Below are 21,505 nucleotides of genomic sequence, written 5' to 3' on the forward strand. Positions count from 1 at the left end.
AGGCCCACCCTTTTTGATGTGGGGTGGTGCACTCTCATGAGGAATCTCATTATGCCTCACATAAGTGACTTTGTATCAGAGACTTCCTTGTTTGTGTATTAGATTAAAGGTTTTGGTTCTACACTATAAAGTAGGGCCAACTGAGAGCTTGCTCTCTCTCAGTTCCTGAGATTTGTATTAGAGAAGAGAGCAGAGAAAGGCCACGTGGAGGAGGCCAGGAGAAGCAGCCAAGATGGTGGAGAAGCCAGTTAGTACAGAGTTTGTGCAGGGAGAAGGAAGGAGATGGAGAATGAAGGAGAATAAGTCTGGTGAGCTAGAAACCTTTGATTCTAGGTGTTGGGCAGATAAAATATATTACGCTCACCTTGTTAAAGATGGCGCTGCCCACATGGAAGCCTGTCGCCCAGGTGATATATTTTTTTTTTTTCAGAGACAGAGAGAGGGATAGCAAAGGACAGACAGACAGGAACAAAGAGAGATGAGAAGAATCAATCATTAGTTTTTCGTTGCGCATTGCAACACCTTAGTTGTTCATTGATTGCTTTCTCATATGTGCCTTGACCGCAGGCCTTCAACAGACCAGTAACCCCTTGCTTGAGCCAGAGACCTTGGGCTCAAGCTGGTGAGCTTTTGCTCAAACCAGATGAACCCATGCTCAAGCTGGCGACCTCGGGGTCTCGAACCTGGGTCTTCCGCATCCCAGTCCGACACTCTATCCACTGCACTACTGCCTGGTCAGGCGCCCAAGTGATATTAATGTGTGTTGGGGCTGGCTGTGGACAGGCAGGATCCTTGTAGCCTGGGGCTTGGTTTTAGGACTAAGCCTTTCCCACCGTTTTTTGATGTGGGGTGGTGCAATCCCATCATGCCTCAGATAAGTAAGTGTGTTAAAGACTTCCCTATTTTGTATATTGGATTAAAGGTTTTGATTTGTACACTATAAAATGGGGTCAGAATGGGAGCTTGCTCTCTCGGTTCCTGAGATTAGCATTAGAGAGCAGAGAGCAGAGAAAGGCCACATGGAGGAGACCTGGAGAAGCAGCCAAGATGGTGGAGTGCTGAAGGAAAAGCCAGTTTGGGCAGAGTTTGTGCAGAGAGAAGGAAGGAGATGGGGAACAGAGGTGAATAAGTCTGGTGAGCTAGAAACCTTTGATTCTAGGAAACTCGGATAAGTCAGTGGCTTTGTGAGCTCTGAATGTGAGTGGGTTTTGGAGCCCAGTGTGTGTTTTTACTTGCCCGCTGGGTGCAAGCTAGGATTAAAGCTAATGTCCCACTAGTTTTTGGCTCTATTGTTTCATTACCGACTGTCCGAATCTAATGCAAACCTGCACGGGCCAGGCGGCTGTGCTGGTGGCTGTGAACACTGGCTTTACAGTGATAACATTTCTAATTTTTAAAAAGAATTGTTTTTATCTTAGAAATCAGTAAGAAAAAGACCGAAAACCCAATAAAAAATGGGGAAAGAATATGAATAGGCAGATCTCAGGAAAGGGTTACAAATTGTTATGCTTTGTGTTCATTCTCTCCTGTGTTAAGGGCCAAATTGCAACTCTGCTATTAGGCTTCATCAAGTTTTATTTGTGTGTCGTGCTCGTGTCCCTGTATTGTATTTGTCTATTTGTCAACTAAAAGACCCCACTTCATATCTCTGCCAGCCACAATATCCCCTCTCCCTGGAGAGCCATAAGGGCTACGGCCACCATCACTCACCTTCTCTCACAACACCTCCTAAACCCTGCCAGTTCACCTTATAATACTCTCATTTTACCAGTCAAAAAACTAGATGGCCTGACCAGGCGGTGGCGCAGTGGATAGAGTGTCAGACTGGGATGCAGAGGACCCAGGTTCGAGACCCCAAGGTCGCCAGCTTGAGCGCGGGCTCATCTGGTTTGAGCAAAAATTCCATCAGCTTGAGCCCAAGGTTGCTGGCTCCAGCAAGGGGTTACTTGGTCTGCTGAAGGCCTGCGGTCAAGGCACATATGAGAAAGCAATCAATGAACAACTAAGGTGTTTCAACGCACAATGAAAAACTAATGATTGATGCTTCTCATCTCTCTCCGTTCCAGTCTGTCTGTTCCTGTCTATCCCTGTCTCTGACTCACTCTCTGTCTCTGTAAAAAAAATAATAATTATAATTAAAAAAAACCTAGATGGTTCCTATTGCCTCATTCAGGACCTGAGGATTATTAAACAGGCAGTTCTCCCCATTCAACCCCCTAACACCTCCTACTTCATAGTCCTCGATCGTGTGTGTGTGTGTGTGTGTGTGACAGAGAGAGACAGATACAGACAAAGACAGAAAGGGAGAGATTGCTTTCTCATATGTGCCTTGATTGTGGGCCTTTAGCAAACCGAGTAACCCCTTGCTTGAGCCTGTGACCTTGGGACCAAGCTGGTGAGCTTTGCTCAAACCAGATGAGCTGCGCTCAAGCTGGCAACCTCTGGGTTTCAAACCTGGGTCCTCCGAGTCCCAGTCCAACGCTCTATCCACTACACCACTGCCTGATCAGGCCATAGTCCTCAATCTTGAGGATGCTTTCTTCACCATCCCCCTACATCCAGACTCTCAAAGCCTATTTGCTTTTACCTGGAGTGATCCTGTCTCACTACAGTCTCCCCAGCACACTTGGACAATCCTCCCTCAGGGCTTCCGTGACAGCCTCCACTTCTTCTGCCAACCCCCGGCCCCTGACCTCTCTACCTCTCTACACCCTAGCGTGCTTCTCTAATATGTAGATGATCTCCTTCTCTGCAGCCCCTCTTATCAGTTATCATAACAACATACCATTACCCTTCTCAACCTCCTAGCAAAGCCTCTCTATCAGGCAAGTAAGTGCCCCTTATCAGAGCCCCTAGATCCCATCTTAAACATCTCCCCACCCTTAGAAAAACTCCAACAAACCCTTGTCTCAGCTCCTGCTCTTACTCTCCCCAATCTCACTCACTAAGCCCTTCAAACTTAATGCTGATGAAAGAGATGGAAAAGCTGTCAACCTTTTAGGATAAGATCTAGGGCTAGGCCTACAAGTCATGGCCTATTTATCAAAACAGCTTGAGACTGCTATTAAGGGATGGCCAAGCTGCCTAAGGGAAGAGAACAGAAAACTCACTTTTGGATAACTAACAACAGTTTTTTCCTCCCACTATCTTTCTTACTATCTCACAAAGCTACACAAACTCTTCCTTCAGAATTCAAGCCTTGCATATTGTAAAGCCAGAAGCCATGGCCAGGACCACTATCACAGCAGCCTCCTGGCCCATGCAGGTTCGCATTGGATTCGGACAGTTGGCAAAGAAACAACGGAGCCAAAAGCTGATGGGCCATAGTCTTTAATTCTAGCTTGCACCCAGCGGGCAAGTAAAAACATACACTCTGGGCTCCAAACCCAATCACATTCAGTGCTCACAAAGCCACTGACTTAATCCGAGTTTCCTAGAATCAAAGCTTTCTAGCTCACCAGCCTTATTCTCCTCAGTTCCCCATCTACTTCCTTATCCCAGATACAAACTCTACACAAACTGGCATCTCACTCAGCACTCCACCATCTTGGCTGCTTCTCCTGGCCTACTCCACGTGGCCTCCTTCTGCTGCTCTCTGCTCATCATCCCAGGAACCAAGAGCACAAACTCTGTTCTGCCCCCATTTTATATTGTAGCTTCACAAGCTCTAATCCAATATACAAAATAGGGAAGTCTCTAGTAGAGTCACTTCTCTGAGGCATGATTGGATTGTACCACCCCACATAAAAAAGGGTAGGGAAGGCTTAATCCCAAAACCAAGCCCCAGGCTACAAGGATTCTGCCTGCCTTTAGCCCACCCCAACACACATTAATATCACCTGGGCGACGGCCTCCTCGTGTTATCTTTAACAAAGTGAGCATAATACATTTTATCTGCCCAACACATATCCCCTTTATAGCCTCTCCACATGTCACCTTGGCCAAGTGCAGAAAACTTAATCCTGCCATTCTCCTGACAAAGACACCACCCATTCATGTCCAGACATTCTTGATTTCAGAACACCTCTCTTTCCCCACATCACAGATCAATCCTTGATGTCTACTGGGTCGGTAGCAGTACAGCTTATTGGGTGCTTCCTCCTTATTGGAGGGGCACTGTTGGGCAGATAAAATATATTAAGCTCACTTTGTTAAAGATGGCGCTGCCCACGTGGAAGCTTGTCTCCCAGGTGATGGTATTGGTTGCCCTTCTTGCTTGGGATGGGCATGAGTGTATTAATGTGTGTTGGGAGTGGGCTGTGGGCAGGCAGGATCCTTGTAGCCTGGAGCTTGGTTTTGGGACTAAGCCTTTCCCACCTTTTTTGATGTGGGCTGGTGTACTCTCAATCCCATTATGCCTCAGATAAATTACTTTGTATCAGAGACTTCCTTGTTTGTATATTGGATTAAAGGTTTTGAATCTACACTATAAAGTGGGGCAGACTGGGAGCTTGCTTGCTCTCAGTTCTGAGATTAGCATTAGAGAGGAGAGCAGAGAAAAGGCCACGTTCAGGAGGCCAGGAGAAGCAGCCAAGATGGCAGAGTACTGAAAGAGAAGCCAGTTTGTGCAGAGTTTGTGTAGAGAGAAGGAGATGGGGAACAGAAGACTAGTGAGGTAGATACCTTTGATTCTAGGAAACTCGGATAAGTCAGTAGCCTTGTGAGCACTGAAGAGTGGGTTTTGGAGCCCAGTGTGTGTTTTTACTTGCCTGCCGGGTGCAAGCTAGGATTAAAGGTAATTGCCCACCAGTTCTTGGCTCCATTGTTTCATTACTGACTGTGCGAATCAAATGCGAACCTGCACAGGCCAGGCGGCTGTGATGGTGCCTGTGGCTACTGGCTTTGCAGGCACCTTTTCTTTAGCCTATGTCCTACCAGATATTGCCGTCACCCAAGCCAGTGCCCTTTCTTCAATGCTCACGAAGCAAGCTTCAAACATGGGAGGACCACTACTTCCCCTCATCTCTATTGTCGGCTTTCTAGCCGCAGCAGGAGCTGTGACAGGAGGAGTGTCACTCAGCCTCTCAGGCAAAATATCCCAAGAGACAGCAGAGGCATTCACCCAGACAGGGGAACCTAAAGCTACTCCAGGAACAACTAGACTCACCAACAGGAATAACCCTACAAAATCGCAGAGCTCCTGACCTCCTCACAGCAGGGCAAGGTGGGACTTGTCTTTTCCTACAAGAACAATGCTGCTTCTATGTTTAATAAATTGAGACAGGTTCAAGAAAACATTCAGAGTATTTTAGAATCGGCTTCCAAAATAAAAAAGTTCTACAGGCCTCCTATAATTCATGGTTACCTTCACTCCCTCCTATAATTATACTAACGTTATTTCTCCTCTTTGGATCTTGTGTTTTCCGACTTCTCTTCAATTTCATTCAGCACCGCATCCATGGTTTTACCGACCAGTCCATCGGAGAGATTATGCTCTTTCAAGCCACTGCTCCATACCAGGCCCTAGCCCAACCTCAGACCTATATCGACAACCAGCAGACTCCCACTTACCCCTTCCCCTAAATACTTCAATGACCCTAACCAGCAGGAAGTAGCTATAGAAGAAGAGGCCTTTTCCCCCTTTCCTTAAAAAACAAAAGGCTGGAATGCTAGGTTTAGGTCCAGGGCCCCTTACCAAAGACCTCAACTGCCAGGTTGAACTTTATGTGACCCGATGCCAGGGCAGTCCCCATAGCTCTTCACCTGAGCAATCTTGATTTCTTTCTTTTTATTTTTTTTATTTTTTTATTTTTTACAAAGACAGAGAGTGAGTCAGAGAGAGGGATAGATAGGGATAGACAGACAGGAATGGAGAGAGATGAGAAGCATCAATCATTAGTTTTTCATTGCATGTTGCAACACCTTAGTTGTTCATTGATTGCTTTCTCATATGTGCCTTGACCGCGGGCCTTCAGCAGACCAACCAAGTAACCCCTTGCTGGAGCCAGCGACCTTGGGTCCAAGCTGGTGGGCTTTTGCTCTAACCAGATGAGCCCGCACTCAAGCTGGTGACCTCAGGGCCTCAAACCTGGGTCCTCTGCATCCCAGTCTGACGCTCTATCCACTGCACCACCGCCTGGTCAGGCAGTCTTTTTTTTTATTTTTTATTAAAGATTTTATTTATTCATTATAGAGAGGGGAGAGAGAGAGAGAGAGAAGGGAGAGGAGCAGGAAGCATTATTTCCCATATGTGCCTTGACCAGGCAAGCCCAGGGTTTTTTTGTTTGTTTGTTTGTTTTTGTTTTTTTAGGCCCAGGGTTTTGAACCGGCAACCTCAGCGTTTCCAGGTTGACACTTTATCCACTGCGCCACCACAGGTCAGGCCTTGATTTCTGTCTTACCTCCATCCAACCCTCAGGCATTCTGCCAGTTAGTCACTCCCCTTCACTTACAGAACGTTCTGTTGCTTAGCCATTAATCATAGTTTAACCCTTCCATTGTTTAACTGCCACAGGTAACAGAAGTTTTCCCCCTATGGCAAGAAATACAGCTAAACTCAGTTCTATATAGGCTGAGGTTTTTCATCTTCTTGCTGCTGACACCACTAGGCTCTCAGCCCATCTGTTCACAAATGCATAAATAAATCTTTTATAAAACTCATCAGGTCTTGTTTATGTGTCCCTCCTTTGGTGACCTAACAGTATGCCTTTTACATTATTTGGTTTTGGGACCATATAAATATACTACTTATTTTTTAAAAAGAGAAATAAAGAACTACGGTCCCATGACTTTCTTTCTTTTTTTTTTAAGCCCTTAATGTTTTTATTACTCAAAAGAGCCTCATCTTTTATTTAGCCTTCTGACTCTGTGCTTGTGTTTTCAGTACTTTCACAACGATTTTCTGCTCCTCAGTAAGGAAAGCACGCTTGATCCTGTCACGCACACATGGATCCACCATAGGCCCTACTTACATGTTTTTTCGTTTTAGACAACCTCATTAGGACTTTAGGTCTTACAGCATGAACTCCACGAAGCCGGCCTGAGCACACCCCACATGCAGACTTTGGTGCTTTCCCAACCTTCTTGGTATAAAGGTAAACAATTCGATTACCAGGGGTTTGGGGCAGTCTAGGTTTGTTAGAGGCTGTATTGTAGGACAGCCTCTGACAGTATGTCAAACACTGGACCATTGTGACTGCCTACAAGAAGGAATAAAATTGCATTGCAGAAATAATTCACACCTTAAAGACGCCATTTCCGGAAGAGGACCCAAGACTTTCTTGATGACATTTTTCTGTGCATTGTTTTTTTTTAAAGTTCTTTTTCTTTTTTTTTTTTTAACTTAATTAATTAATTTATTTTTTTACAGAGACAGAGAATGAGTCAGAGAGAGGGATAGACAGGGATAGACAGACAGGAATGGAGAGAGATGAGAAGCATCAATCATTAGTTTTTCATTGCGCGTTGCAACACCTTAGTTGTTCATTGATTGCTTTCTCATATGTGCCTTGACCATGGGCCTTCAGCAGACCGAGTAGCCCCTCGCTAGAGCTAGCAACCTTGGGTCCAAGCTGGTGAGCTTTTGCTCAAACCAGATGAACCTGCGCTCAAGTTGGTGACCTTGGGGTCTTGAACCTGGGTCCTCTGCATCTCAGTCCAACGCTCTATCCACTGCACCACTGCCTGGTCAGGCTCTATGCATTGTTTTAAAGAACACAAGCAACTATGTTTTATCTTCAGAAGAAGTTAGGGAATTATTATAAGCAGGATGTGTGGATTCTGAGTTGTGCTGGAGTCCTGTACCAGTCAGATAACTGTAGTGTCCTGGGGGACACTGATGATGATAAGCAAGAGCATCACCAGATGTGTGCTGATCTATTTGAATACTATACAGTGGGCCCATGACTTGGCTATGTATGGACTCAGATTTTTACCAGGGCACCAGCTAGCACTGTTACCTGTTTTTTGTTTTTTTAATTTTTTTTTTTTTTTACAGAGACAGAGGGATAGACAGGGACAGACAAACGGGAACGAAGAGAAATGAGAAGCATCAATCATCAGTTTTTCGTTGTGACATCTTAGTTGTTCATTGATTGCTCTCTCATATGTGCCTTGACTGTGGGCCTTCAGCAGACTGAGTAACCCCTTGCTCGAGCCAGTGACCTTGGGTCCAAGCTGGTGAGCTTTTTGCTCAAACCAGATGAGCCCGCGCTCAAGCTGGCAACCTCGGAGTCTCGAACCTGGGTCTGCCACATCCCAGTCCGACGCTCTATCCACTGCGCCACCGCCTGGTCAGGCTGTTACCTTGTTTTAACCATCACCTTCACCGAAACATTGGCATCAGTTGGATGTCTTCGGTGCTAGAAAGAAAATACTCAAATCAAAAATCCAAAAAATAACTAACACCATTAGTCATTAAGGAGATGCAAACCAATACCATTTCACATCTCTTAGGATGACCATAACTAAAAGTGATAAAGAAAATAAATGTTGGTGAGTAAGTGGAGAAATTGGAACCCTCATACATCGCTAATAGACTATATTCTGGATCCTAAAATAAACCTTAATAAATTAAAATTTTAAACCATACAAAATATGTAAAATGGTTCAGCCACTATAGAAAACATTTTGAAAGATCCTTAAAAACTTAAGCATAGATTTGTGATATAACCCAACAATCCTCCCCTCCTTGGTATGTACCCAAAAAAATGGAAAACAAGTGTTCAAAAAAAATTTGTACATGAATGTTCATAGCAGCTCTATTCATAATAACCAAAAGTGAAATGGCCCAAATGTTCATCACTGATGAATGGACAAAAAAAAGGTGATATATATCCACACAAAGAAATATTTGACAATAATGAGGAATGAAGTACCAATATATCCTACAACATGAATGAACCTTATAAACATTATGCTAAGTGAAAGAAGCCAGTCACAAAAGGCCACATATTGTATGATTCCATTTGTTGTTCCTAGCATTAATTACACTAAAGCCATTCAGAAAATGCAACCACTTCCCTACCCCAGAAGTTGTGTTGAATATATATATATAGTCAGGGGGAGGGACTCTGTTGTGAAACTTTTACCTGTGCAATGTCTTCTAATCTTCTTGTTCTTTTTTTCTGTAATCATAAAAATGTCTTTGTTATTTGTAAGAACTTTTTTTTTTTTGCAGAGACAGAGAGAGTCAGGGAGAGGGACAGATATGGACAGACAGACAGGAATGGAGAGAGATGAGAAACATCAATTCTTCGTTGTGGTTCCTTAGTTGTTCATTGATTGATTTTTCATATGTGCCTTGACCAGGGGGCTACAGCAGACTGAGTGATCCCTTGCACGAGCCAGCAACCTTGGGCTCAAGCTGGTGAGCCTTGCTCAAACCAGGTGAGCCTACGCTCAAGCTGGCGACCTTGGTGTCTTGAACCTGGGTCCTCCACATCCCAGTCCGACTCTCCATCTACTGCACCACCGCCTGGTCAGGCTGTAAGAACTTTCTTGTAGACATTTGGCCTCCAAAATTTTTATGTCATCCCCTATAGAGGGGAGCTATCAATCTCCAAGCCTTGCTAATTAATTATCTTGTAAAATAGCAGTCAGTCCCAAATCTGTAGCTACTTAAGTTTCTGGATTTTGTTGTTTGCCAAAAGGCTTTTAGTTTTATTTTGCTGGCTTCTCCCTTTTGCAAGTGAATTATTAATACAATCACTAATATAACATATTATCTTAAAATATGTGTTAAGAAGTTTTTGTGTCTGTTCTAAAGTAAGGAGATGTCCAGGAAGAAGCACCCTTTCTCTTCTTTGCTGGATGAAATCAAGTCTTCGTGTGTGGTCTGGAATTGCTTCAACCATCTTGAAACCCCAGGTAGAAATATCACCAACATGCTGACCCTGAAGACCAACCCTTTTGGAAGCGCTTTTCATGCCAAAGGAATTGTGCTGGAGAAAGGAGGGTTTGAAGCCAAACAACCAAATTCTGCCATCAGGAAGTGTGTCAGGGTCCAGCTGATCAAGAATGGCAAGAAAATCACAGTCTTTGGGCCCACTGATGGTTGTTTGAACTTTATTGAGGAAAATGATGAAGTTCTGTTTGCTGGATTTGGTCACAAAGGTCATGCTGTTGGTGACATTCCTGGAGTTCACTTTAAGGTTGTCAAAGTAGCCAATGCCTCTCTTTTGGCTTTATGCAAAGGCAAGAAGGAAAAACAAAATCATAAGTTTTGAAAATGAAAACACAATAGTAATAAATTTTTGTATGCAAAAAAACAACCAAACAAAAAAACCCCAAACAAAAAACCATGCCAAGGATGGCAAAGCAGAAAGATGGACTCATTGGTGGATCTGGATCTGTAATGACCTTATTAAGGCTCCGAGTTAACCTTGGGCTGCCTAGTCCCCAGGCATCTTGTTTTGTGAGGTGAGGACTTACTTATTGTTATTCTGTAGTTTTATTTGCTTATTATGTCTTTGTCTGATGAGAACTTACAAACTACCCATAGGGGAGCACCTTTATACTTGTTTCTGTTGCCCCAAGTCACAGAAGGATGAAATTATAGGTGGTAAGAATGTGACTGAGGTACAAAGATTCTTATCTAAATGTTGAATGTGGCACCAAAGGTCAGTTTTGACATCTTAAAAGATCTTGTGCTTAACAAATGCTCAGTTTGGGAAGGTAAACCATGCAAAGACAGTTATGCAACAGAGCAGCATTATATATGGTAAAAGGCAAATCATTATATATGATAAAAACAGAATACGGTTTTTTTTAAGTATCCAAAACTTTTGAAATTTATCCTTGACTGCTGAGTCCTATATATACAATTGCAAAAACATTTTGTGTGTTTCTGTATCTTGGCACAACTGTCTATTTTAGAGAAAACTAATTGGCAGAGAACTTTGTTACATCAGAAGAGTGATTAAAAGAGTATCTGAAGTGCCAGGAAAAACAACATGGTGCAATGGCTCTTTGGCAGCCTTTATACAGGATGTTACAACACATTTCCCAAACGCTCTCTTGATGGGAATCCTCCTGGAAATATGGAATGACAAGGAGTTTATTTCACGTGAAATGTGTGAACACAGTGGTCATAGGTTTTCTACAAGGCAAGTCAGGGATGGAGATTAAAGTGAAATGCTGTCACTAGACATTTACAGCATCAGAATTTGGCATCCTATCCATCATTCAAAATATGCTCTGACTGGGCAAGAGAGGCCACATGATCAGTTGATTTGAAAAGCTAAAATGTGAAGCAACTGCAGTGTTCACTGAGGCTGACTGGATAAGCAAATATGCTATATACATACAATGGAATATTATTCAGCTTTTAAAAAGAGGGAAATTTTGCAACATGTTACGACATGGATGAAACTTGAGGACATTAGCTTAGTGAAATAAGCGTCACAAAAGGACAAACACTGTGATTCTATTTATGTGAGGTCCTTAGAGCAGTCAGAATCATAGAGACAGAAAATAGAATGTTGTTGGCTAGGGGCTGGGTGGAGCGGGACTTGGGAGTTATTGATTAGTGGGTGTAGTTTCAGTTTTGCAAGATGAAAAGAGTTCTGGAGATGGGTGGTGGTGATGGTTGCACAACAATATGAGTGTATTTAATACCACTAAACTATACTCTTTAAAAATGGTCTAGATGGTAAATGTTATGTTATGTGTATTTTACTCCAATAAGTGGTTGGGGGGGGGGGAGGAAAGCTGGAGTGGCTTTACTAATGTCAGACAAAGTAGACTCCAGGACAATGAAAAATACTCGAGATAAAGAGGGACATTTTATAATGATAAAAGCTTCAATTGACAAGGAAGGGAACACATACCAAGCCATTTATGAGACCAATGTCTTGGTCAAGTCAGGCTGCTATAATGAAGTGCCACAGATTGGGTAGCTTATAAACAACAGAAATTTATTTTTCATAGTTCTGGAGGCTAGAAGTCTAAGATCAGGATGACAGCATGATTGGGTTCCAGAGCGGATCCTCTTCTGGGTTGCAATCGCCATCTTTTCCTTGTATCCTCACATAGTGGAAATAGTGCCAGAGAGCTGTCTGGGATCTCTTTCATAAGGGCACTAATCTCACTCATGAAGGCTTCATCCTCATGACCTAATTACCTTTCAAAGGCCCAACAGCCTAAAATCATCACACTGGGGGCTAGAATTTTTAACATGTGAATTTGGGGCAGAGCAAACATCCAGTCCATTGCAATTACTTTAATATCAAAACCAGAATCAACGCTCTGCTTTAAGGACTTACTTACACTTAGGTAAAAGGACTAACACATAGGTCAATAGAAAAGAACAGAAAGTCCAGAAATAGACTAACACAACTGATTTTGACCGAAGTACAAAGTCAATTCAATGGAGAAATAAATCTTTTCAACAAATGGTAATGGAATAACTGGATATCCATTTGCAAAATAAACTAACCCCAGAAAAAAAAAAAAGGTAAAAGAAAAAAAAAAAAAAAAAGATTCGCCCATACTTCATACTTTATACAAAATTAACTCAAAATGGATATAAATGTAACATATAAAACTGTAAAAACTTTAAAAGAAAACACCAGAGGAAGTCTTTGTGACCTGGAGTTAGGCAAAAAGTTCTAAGAAATGACACTGTTACGAAAGAGAGAACAGGCAGGAGGGGGTCTGCCTGGGGCCAGCTGGTGGTATGTGGGTTCTTGACTCTGTGCAGGAAAGATTTCACAACATGAGTCCAGGTGCGTTTGTTTTTGTTTTTTAAGTGAGAGAAGGGGAGATAGAGACAGATTCCCACACGTGCCCTGACCGGGATCCACCCAGCAACCGCTGTCCGAGACTAATACTCAAATCAACCAAGCTATCCTCAGTGCTGGGGCCCAATGCTTGAACCAATTACCAATTGAGCCACTGGCTTGGGGGGGGGGGGAGAGAAGGGGGAGAGGAAGGGGGAGAGAAGCCGATGGGCACTTCTGTGTGTCCTGACCAGGCATCAAACACAGGACATCCATAGGCTGGACCAAAGCTTTATCTACTAAGCCAATCAGCCAGGGTGGTTTTGAGAGTACATTTAATTACAGCTGGGGACAGTGAAACAAGGAAGGGTCTAGGATAGAAGAAGCAACAGGAGAGCCTAAGAAGGGATGCTATGGGCAGAGAAAAGGGGCCTTGAGGAGAGATTCAGGGGTTCTGCTGTCTGCTGTTCCCCTGGTTCCAAGTCCCATGAGGACCCCTGAGTTTTTAAAAAAAAAAAGTGTGTGCTCTAGAGAAGGACCCAGGTGTGCCCTCTTTGGAGCACACGCCAGCATGCGTGGTTTTGAGGGCTTCTATCCGTCTTCTGCAGGCAGGAAGCCTAGGGGGGGTCTCAAGGGAGGGTCTCAGCAGATATTCATTAGCTTTCCAGCTGAGTTCTTTTGTTTTTTAATTTTTATTTATTGAGTTGAGAGAGAAATAGAGCAAGGAAGAGAGAGAGAGAGAGAGAGAATGAGAAATATCAACTTGTTTTCCCACCCATCCATGTACCCATTGGTTGATTCTTGTATGTGCTCTGACTGGGGCATATCCAGTGATGCACTAACCAACTGAGTCACCTGGCCAGGGCTCCAGGTGAGCTCTCTAATATGTTGATGTACCCAAATGAATGCATAGAGGAACTGGGATCATTTTCTGGTCAGTCTCACCTTCTAAAAATGTCATTAAAGAGGGACCTTCATCGAGGTGGACTCTTGCCCCAGGATGATCTGGAATGTATACACTATTTGTTCCTGAGTGTTCTTGTTTAGGGAAAGATAAGACCTTGGTTTATTATCTGGCTTGGTCAGTTTTAGCTATTTGTCTCAGTTTCCCCATTCCACTTGCCAAGAAATTTTCCTAGCTTCTTACTAACCTGACTCAACATTAAAGCATAATCTATAAAAGAAAAAATTGAAGCGTCTATGGCCATACCACCCTGAATGCGCCCAATCTCGTCTAAAAGAAAAAATTGACAAATCAAATTTCACCAAAATGTAAGACTTACTCTGTAAAAGATTCCCTTAAGAGAAAAAAAAAATACAGCCTGACCAGGCGGTGGCGCAGTGGATAGAGCAGGGGTCCCCAAACTACGGCCCACGGGCCACGTGCGGCCCCCTGAGGCCATTTATCCGGCCCCTGCCCCACTTCCGGAAGGGGCACCTCTTTCATTGGTGGTCAGTGAGAGGAGCATAGTTCCCATTGAAATACTGGTCAGTTTGTTGATTTAAATTTACTTGTTCTTTATTTTAAATATTATATTTGTTCCTGTTTTGTTTTTTTATTTAAAATAAGATATGTGCAGTGTGCATAGGGATTTGTTCATAATTTTTTTAATAGTCCGGCCCTCCAGTGGTCTGAGGGACAGTGAACTGGCCCCCTGTGTAAAAAGTTTGGGGACCCCTGGGATAGAGCGTCAGACTGGGATGCGGAAGACCCAGGTTCGAGACCCCAAGGTCGCCAGCTTGAGCGTGGCTCATCTGGTTTGAGCAAAGCTCACCAGCTTGGACCCAAGGTCACTGGCTCGAGCAAGGGGTTACTCGGTCTTCTGTAGCCCCATGGTCAAGGCACATATGAGAAAGCAATCAAAGAACAACTAAGGTGTCGCAACAAAAAACTAATGATTGATGCTTCTCATCTCTCTCTGTTCTTATCTGTCTGTCCCTATCTATCCCTCTCTCTGACTCTCTCTCTCTGTCTCTGTAAAAAAAAAAAAAAAAAAAAGAATAAAAATACAATTGATAGATGAGAAGAAAATATTTACAAATCACATAGCAGACAAAGGACGTATATCCAAGGTACATAAAGTTCTCTCAAAATGCAATGACAAGAAAACAAACCGATATAATAAGTGGGCAAAAATTTGAACTGACACTTCACTGAAGAAGCCATATGGACAGCAAATAAATACATAGAAAAATGCTTAACATCATTAGTTGATAGGAAATTGAGACTCAAAACCACAATTATGTTACTTCACACCCACTGAGATGGCTATAATCAAAATACAAACAATAACAATGAGGATGTGGAGAAACTGGAACTCCAATACACCATTGATGAAAATATGAGAAGTCACAGCTTCTGTAGAAAACAGTTTGGCAGTTCCCTCAAAAAGTTAAACAGAATTACCATATGATCCAATGTTGGGCAGATAAAATATATTATGCTCACTTTGTTAAAGATGGCACTGCCCACATGGAAGCCCATCACCCAGGTGATTACTTGGGATGAGTGTGATTATATTAATGTGTGTTGGGGGCAGGCTGTGGGCAGGCAGGATCCTTGTAGCCTGGGGCTTGGTTTTGGGACTAAGCCTTTCCCACCCTTTTTGATGTGGGGTGGTGCACTCTCATGAGGAATCCCATTATGCCTCAGATAAGTGACTCTGTATCAGAGACTTCCCTATTTTGTACATTGGATTAAAGGTTTTGGTTTCTACACTATAAAGGGGGGCAGACCGGGAGCTTGCTCTCTCTCAGTTGCTGAGATTAGCATTAGAGAGGAGAGCAGAGAAGGCCACGTGGAGGAAGCCAGGAGAAGCAGCCAAGATGGTGGAGTGCTGAGTGAGAAGCCAGTCTGTGCAGAGTTTGTGCAGGGAGAAGGAAGGAGACGAGGAACAGAGGTGAATAAGTCTGGTGAGCTAGAAACCTTTGATTCTAGGAAACTCGGATAAGTCAGTAGCTTTGTGAGCACTGAATGAGTGGGTTTTGGAGCCCAGTGTGTGTTTTTACTTTCCTGCCAGGTGCAAGCTAGGATTAAAGATGATGGCCCACCAGTTTTTGGCTCCATTGTTTCATTACCATCTGTCTGAATTTAATGGGAACGTGCATGTGAATGGCCACAATGGCAGCTCCTGGCCTTACATCCAACAATTCTACTCCTAGGTGTATAGCCAGAGAACTTAAAACATATGTTCACACAAAAACTTGAATTCAAATAGTTATACCAGCATTATTCATAATAGCCTAAAGTGGGAAGAATCTAAATATTCAAGTGATGAATGGATAAGTAGAATATTGTATGTCCAAGAAATGGAATATCATGCAGCCATAAAAAGGAATGAACTATCATGGCATGCTACAACATGGGTGAACCTTGAAAACATTATGCTGAGTAAAAAAGCCAGACACGGCCTGACCTGTGGTGGCGCAGTGGATAAAGCGTCGACCTGGAAATGCTGAGGTTGCCGGTTCAAAACCCTGGGCAACCTCCCATTGGCTAGAAGCATATGGGAGTTGATGCTTCTAGCTCCTCCCCCTTCTCTCTCTCTGTCTCTCTCTCTCCCTCTCTCTCTCTCCTCTCTAAAAATAAATAAATAAATAAAATAAAAAAATTTAAAAAAAGAAAGACAGACACAAGGCCACGTATTGTATGATGTGATTCCATTTATTTAATTGTTCAGAATAGGCAAATCCATAGAGACAAAAAGAAGATTAGTTGTAGTATGAGAATGGGGGTTAGAGGGGAGTAGAGTTTCGGGGAGTGGGGCATTTTAATCAGCTGTGGCTGCCATAAAAAAATACCATAGACTGCCTGACCAGTGGCAGTGCAGTGGATAGAGCATTAACCTGGGACACTGAGGTCTCAGGTTCAGGACCTTGAGGCCATCGGCTTGAGCATGAGATCATTGACATGATCCCATGGTTGCTGGCTTGAATCCCAAGGTCAATGGATTGAATTGTTCCTTGAATCCAAGGTCACTAGTTTGAGCAAGAGGTCACTGACTCAGCTGGTGCCCTCCAGTCAAGGCACATATGAGAAGCGATTAATGAGCAACTAAAAGTGCTGTAACTAGGAGTTGCTGCTTCTCATCTCTCTCCCTTCCTGTCTCTGCTCCTCACCTTGCTAAAAAACAAAAAACAAACACCATAAACTGGATGACTTAAACAACAGAAATTTATTTCTTAGGCTTCCAGAGGCTGGAAAATCTAAGATAAAGGTGCTGGCAAAGTAGGTTTTACTCTGAGATCTCTTCTCTTGGCTTGTAGATAGCCACCATCTTGCTGTGTGTTCACATGGCTTTTCCTTGGTATGGGAGCATAGAAAGAGATATCTTTCTTTTTCTTTAAGGGCACTAATCCTATCAAAAGGGCCCAGCCTCTTAATCTTATGTCAGCTCTAATTTTCTCCCAAAGGCCCCATCTTCAAATACCTTCATATTGAGGGGTTAGGAGGCTTCAACACATGAATTGTGGGAACAGTTCAATCCATTGCAGGAAGTGATGGAAAAGTTCTAGAATCAGATAGTGATGATGGCTGAACAACTTTGTGAATATACTAAAACCAATGAATTGTACACTTTTTAAAAAGCACAGTAAAAAAAAAAAAAAAAAAAAAAAAGCACAGTAAGATACCACCATATATCTATCTGTTAGAATGGCTAAAAATGTAAAAAATAAACAAAACACAAATGACAATACTAAATGCTGCCAAGAATGTGGTGGAACTAGAATTGTAATATATTGCTGATAAGAGTGCAAAAACAGCGAGGTCACTCTGGAAAAGTTTGGTAGTTTCTTACAGACTTAAAACATATTCCTACCACATGACTCAAGAATCTCATTCCTAGATATCTACCCAAGTGAAATAAAAACCTATGTTCACAGAGCCCTGGCCGGTAGCACAGTGGATAAAGCGTCTTCCCAAAGCAAAATGTGAGGTCACCAGCTCCACCCCCCAAAAAACAAAAACAAAAACAATCTATGTTCATAGAAAAACTGAAAAAGACTACACAAATGTTTACAGTACCATTGTTTGTATTCACTCAAACCTGGAAACAATACAATAAATTATGCCACATCTATAAAATGGATCACTAGTTAGCAATTAAAAGGAAAACATTGATACAACAGCATGGATGATTCTCATATGCATTATGCTAAATGAAAGAAACAGATTCAAAAGACCACATACTGCATGATCCCATTTACGTAAATTCCTGGAAAAAGCAAAAGTATAAGGACGAAGAACCGATGGGTGGTTGCCAGAGGTACACTGCATCTTCAGTTCCAGCCATTTCTAGGGTCCTGCTGGGACAATGGACCTTCCCCTTTACTGCTGCGCCCCTCACTCCCACTCTGCCTGCAGCATCCCTCCCATAAGTGCCCTTAGGTTTAAGCCTCTACATTCTGCATATTAGTTATGTCTCCTCCATCTGCTTTCATTTTCCGAAACCGTGTTGATGTCTCTATCCCTGTCATCATTTCTCCCTTCTCTTTAATCCTATGGCTTTATGGTCTTCTTATTTCTTTACTGTATGATAGTGAGGATTTGAGAGGGAACGGATAAACATATAGTTAGTCTACTCACACAAGCTCTTCTTTAATCAAGTCTAAAAATAGATATAGGCCCTGGTGGGTTGGCTCAGCAGTAGAGCATTGGCCCCGGCGCGTGGAAGACCCGGGTTCAATTCCCGACCAGGGCACACAGAAGAAGCGCCCATCTGCTTCTCCACCCTTCTCCCTCTCTTTCTTCTCTATCTCTCTCTTCTTCTCCTGCAGCCAAGGCTCCATTGGAGCAAAGTTAGCCCAGGCGCTGAGGACGGCTCTGTGGCTTCTGCCTCAGGCACTAGAGTGGCTCTGATTGCAGAGGAGCAATGCCCCAGATAAGCAGAGCATTGCCCCCTGGTGGGCATGCCGGGTGGATCTAGGTCAGGCACATACGGGAGTCTTCTGACTGCTTCCCCACTTCTAACTTCGGAAAAATACAAAATAAGTAGATAGATGGATAGATAGATAGATAGATAGATAGATATGGATATATAGATAAAGATAGATAGATATAGATATAGTTTAGGAAACAGATATTTTATACACACACACACACACACACACACATATGTTTATCTCTGGCCAACCTCTAAAAACATAGGTGTCTACCAGACATGATTCCAGCAAGTATCTCCATGCAAGCCATTGGATTTTTGTCTCCCAGAGTAGACACACATAAGAGAGTTGTCACATGGTTTCAGGTCTGGCAGCTAGAATTACCAACAGCTGCCTGGGCTATGGGCCAGCATTCATGAGGGTTTGACAAACCAATGATTTTACACAGGGTTGTGGGAACTGGGCAGCCCACTAATAGCGGTAAGCTGGTGATCTGGCAAAGGAGTTGTGGGGTCTGTATATGTCTATGAACAGCATCCCAGAAGTCACACTTATAATCAGGACCCAGAAATACCTTTTCATTACTTACATCATAATCATCCCCTTATACAGATGCATAAAAATAGTGTCGCCTGACCAGGTGGTGGCGCAGTGGATAGAGCGTCGGACTGGGATGCGGAAGGACCCAGGTTCGAGACCCCGAGGTCGCCAGCTTGAGCGCGGGCTCATCTGGCTTGAGCAAAAGAGCTCACCAGCTTGGACCTGGGGTCGCTGGCTCCAGCAGGGGGTTACTCGGTCTGCTGAAGGCCCACGGTCAAGGCACATGTGAGAAAGCAATCAATGAACAACTAAGAAGTCGCAACGCGCACAACGAGAAACTGATGATTGATGCTTCTCATCTCTCTCCGTTCCTGTCTGTCTGTCCCTGTCTATCTCTGCCTCTGTAAAAAAAAAAAAAAAAAAAAAAAAAAAAAAAAAAAAAAAAAAAAAAAAAAAAAAAAAAAAATAGTGTTGAAATGGCACTGATTTCCATAAGAATCATTCCTGTTCTCTCTCATTATTTCTACGGCACTTTGATCTTCAATCCCCAGTGGTCTTTGAAAAGGCAGTAATGCTTAAATCTTCCTTAACGAGAAAACTTCAAGGTCCCTGGAAGCTGTGGGGCTGGTATTTCCCTCTTTCTTAGATGCTCTAGCAAAGCTGAAGAATACCAGGTGATGGTTTGTATTTATTTTTATTTATTTATTTATTTATTTATTTATTTATTTATTTATTTTTTACAGAGACAGAGAGAGAGTCAGAGAGAGGGATAGATAGGGACAGACAGACAGGAATGGAGAGAGATGAGAAGCATCAATCATTAGTTTTTCGTTGTAACACCTTTGTTGTTCATTGATTGCTTTCTCATATGTGCCTTGACCATGGGCCTTCAGCAGACCAAGTAACCCCTTGCTCGAGCCAGTGACCTTGGGTCCAAGCTGGTGAGCTTTGCTCAAACCAGATGAGTCTGCACTCAAGCTGGGGACCTTGAGGTCTTGAACCTGGGTCCTCCACATCCCAGTCCGATGCTCTATCCACTGCGCAATCCTATTTTTTAGGATTTAATTTATTGGTTTGAGAGAGAGAGAGAAAGGGGGACAGAAGCAGGAGTATCAACTCATACTAGTTGCTTCTCGTATGTGCCTTGATTGGGCAAGCCAGGAGTTCTGAACAAGCACATCAGCATTCCACGTCAATGCTTTATCCACTGTGCCACCACAGGTTAGGTCAAGTGGTGGCTTTTAAAACTTTGAGTCAGGCCTTGGCAGGGTAGCTCAGTTGGTTAGAGCATCTTCCTGATATGCCAAGGTTGCGGGTTTGATTTTTTGATTTTTTTTTTTGTATTTTTCTGAAGTTGGAAATGGGGAGGCAGTCAGACTCACGCATGCGTCCGACCAGGATCCACTAGCATGCCCACCAGGGGGCAATGCTCTGCCCATCTGGGGCGTTGCTCTGTTGCAACCAGGGCCATTCTAGCGCCTGAGGCAGAGGCCATGGAGCCATCCTCAGCGCATGGGCCAACTTTGCTCCAATGGAGCCTTGGCTGCGGGAGGGGAAGAGAGAGACAGGGAGGAAGGACAGGGGGAGGGGTGGAGAAGCAGATGGGTGCTTCTCCTGTGTGCCCTGGCCAGTAATCGAACCTGGGACTCCTGCACGCCAGGCTGACGCTCTACCACTGAGCCAACTGACCAGGGCCAACGTTGCAGGTTTGACCCCTAGTTAGGGCACATACAAGATTAAGATTCAACCAATGAATGCATAAGTAAGTGGAATAACAAATCAATGTTTCTTTCTCTCTCCCTCCCCCCCTTCCTCTTTTTCTAAAAATCAATTTTAAAAACTTGAAAATAAAACTTTGGAGCCTGACCTGAGGTGGTACAGTGGATAAAGCATCAGCCTGGAATGCTGAGGTAGCCAGTTTAAAGCCCTGGGCTTGCCTGGTCAAGGCACATATGGGAGTTGATGCTTCCTGCTGCTCTCCCCTTCTCTCTCTCTCTCTCTCTCTCTCTCTCTCTCTCTCTCTCCTCTCTAAAGAAAATGAATACATAAAAAAATCTTAAAAAAACCTTTGAGTCACACAAGTGTAAATTACAGATGTAGTATGCCCTATACACATCTTATTTTTAACAAATCTGTCACTGTTTATCTTTTCCAGATGACCCTGAACATTTAGGTTTAATTTCATAATATTATAAAGCTATGATCTTTTGGGAGTGGTGGATACAGTGTACTTTATTGATGGTACATGATAAGATAGGACTCCTTGAACCTCTCCCCTTCCTCAGAGGTTCTGGGATGAAAACTGTAGTGAGCACAGGAGATTCTCAGTATATTGGAGGTCAAATTGGGGCAAGAGTTCCCCAGCAGCTGAGGGCCTCTCTTTTCCTCTGGTCCTCTCATTGGGGCTGGTAGCCTAGGGGCTC

At 43.3% G+C, this 21,505-nt stretch overlaps 1 pseudogene; it reads right to left on the bottom strand.

The window, feature by feature from the left end:
- Window positions 1–6,787: 6,787 nt before the first annotated feature.
- Window positions 6,788–7,135, bottom strand: LOC136328593 (large ribosomal subunit protein eL34-like; annotated as a pseudogene).
- Window positions 7,136–21,505: the final 14,370 nt, after the last annotated feature.

This window comes from Saccopteryx bilineata, chromosome 3 (assembly GCF_036850765.1).
Source record: "Saccopteryx bilineata isolate mSacBil1 chromosome 3, mSacBil1_pri_phased_curated, whole genome shotgun sequence".
NCBI classification, from domain to species: domain Eukaryota; kingdom Metazoa; phylum Chordata; class Mammalia; order Chiroptera; family Emballonuridae; genus Saccopteryx; species Saccopteryx bilineata.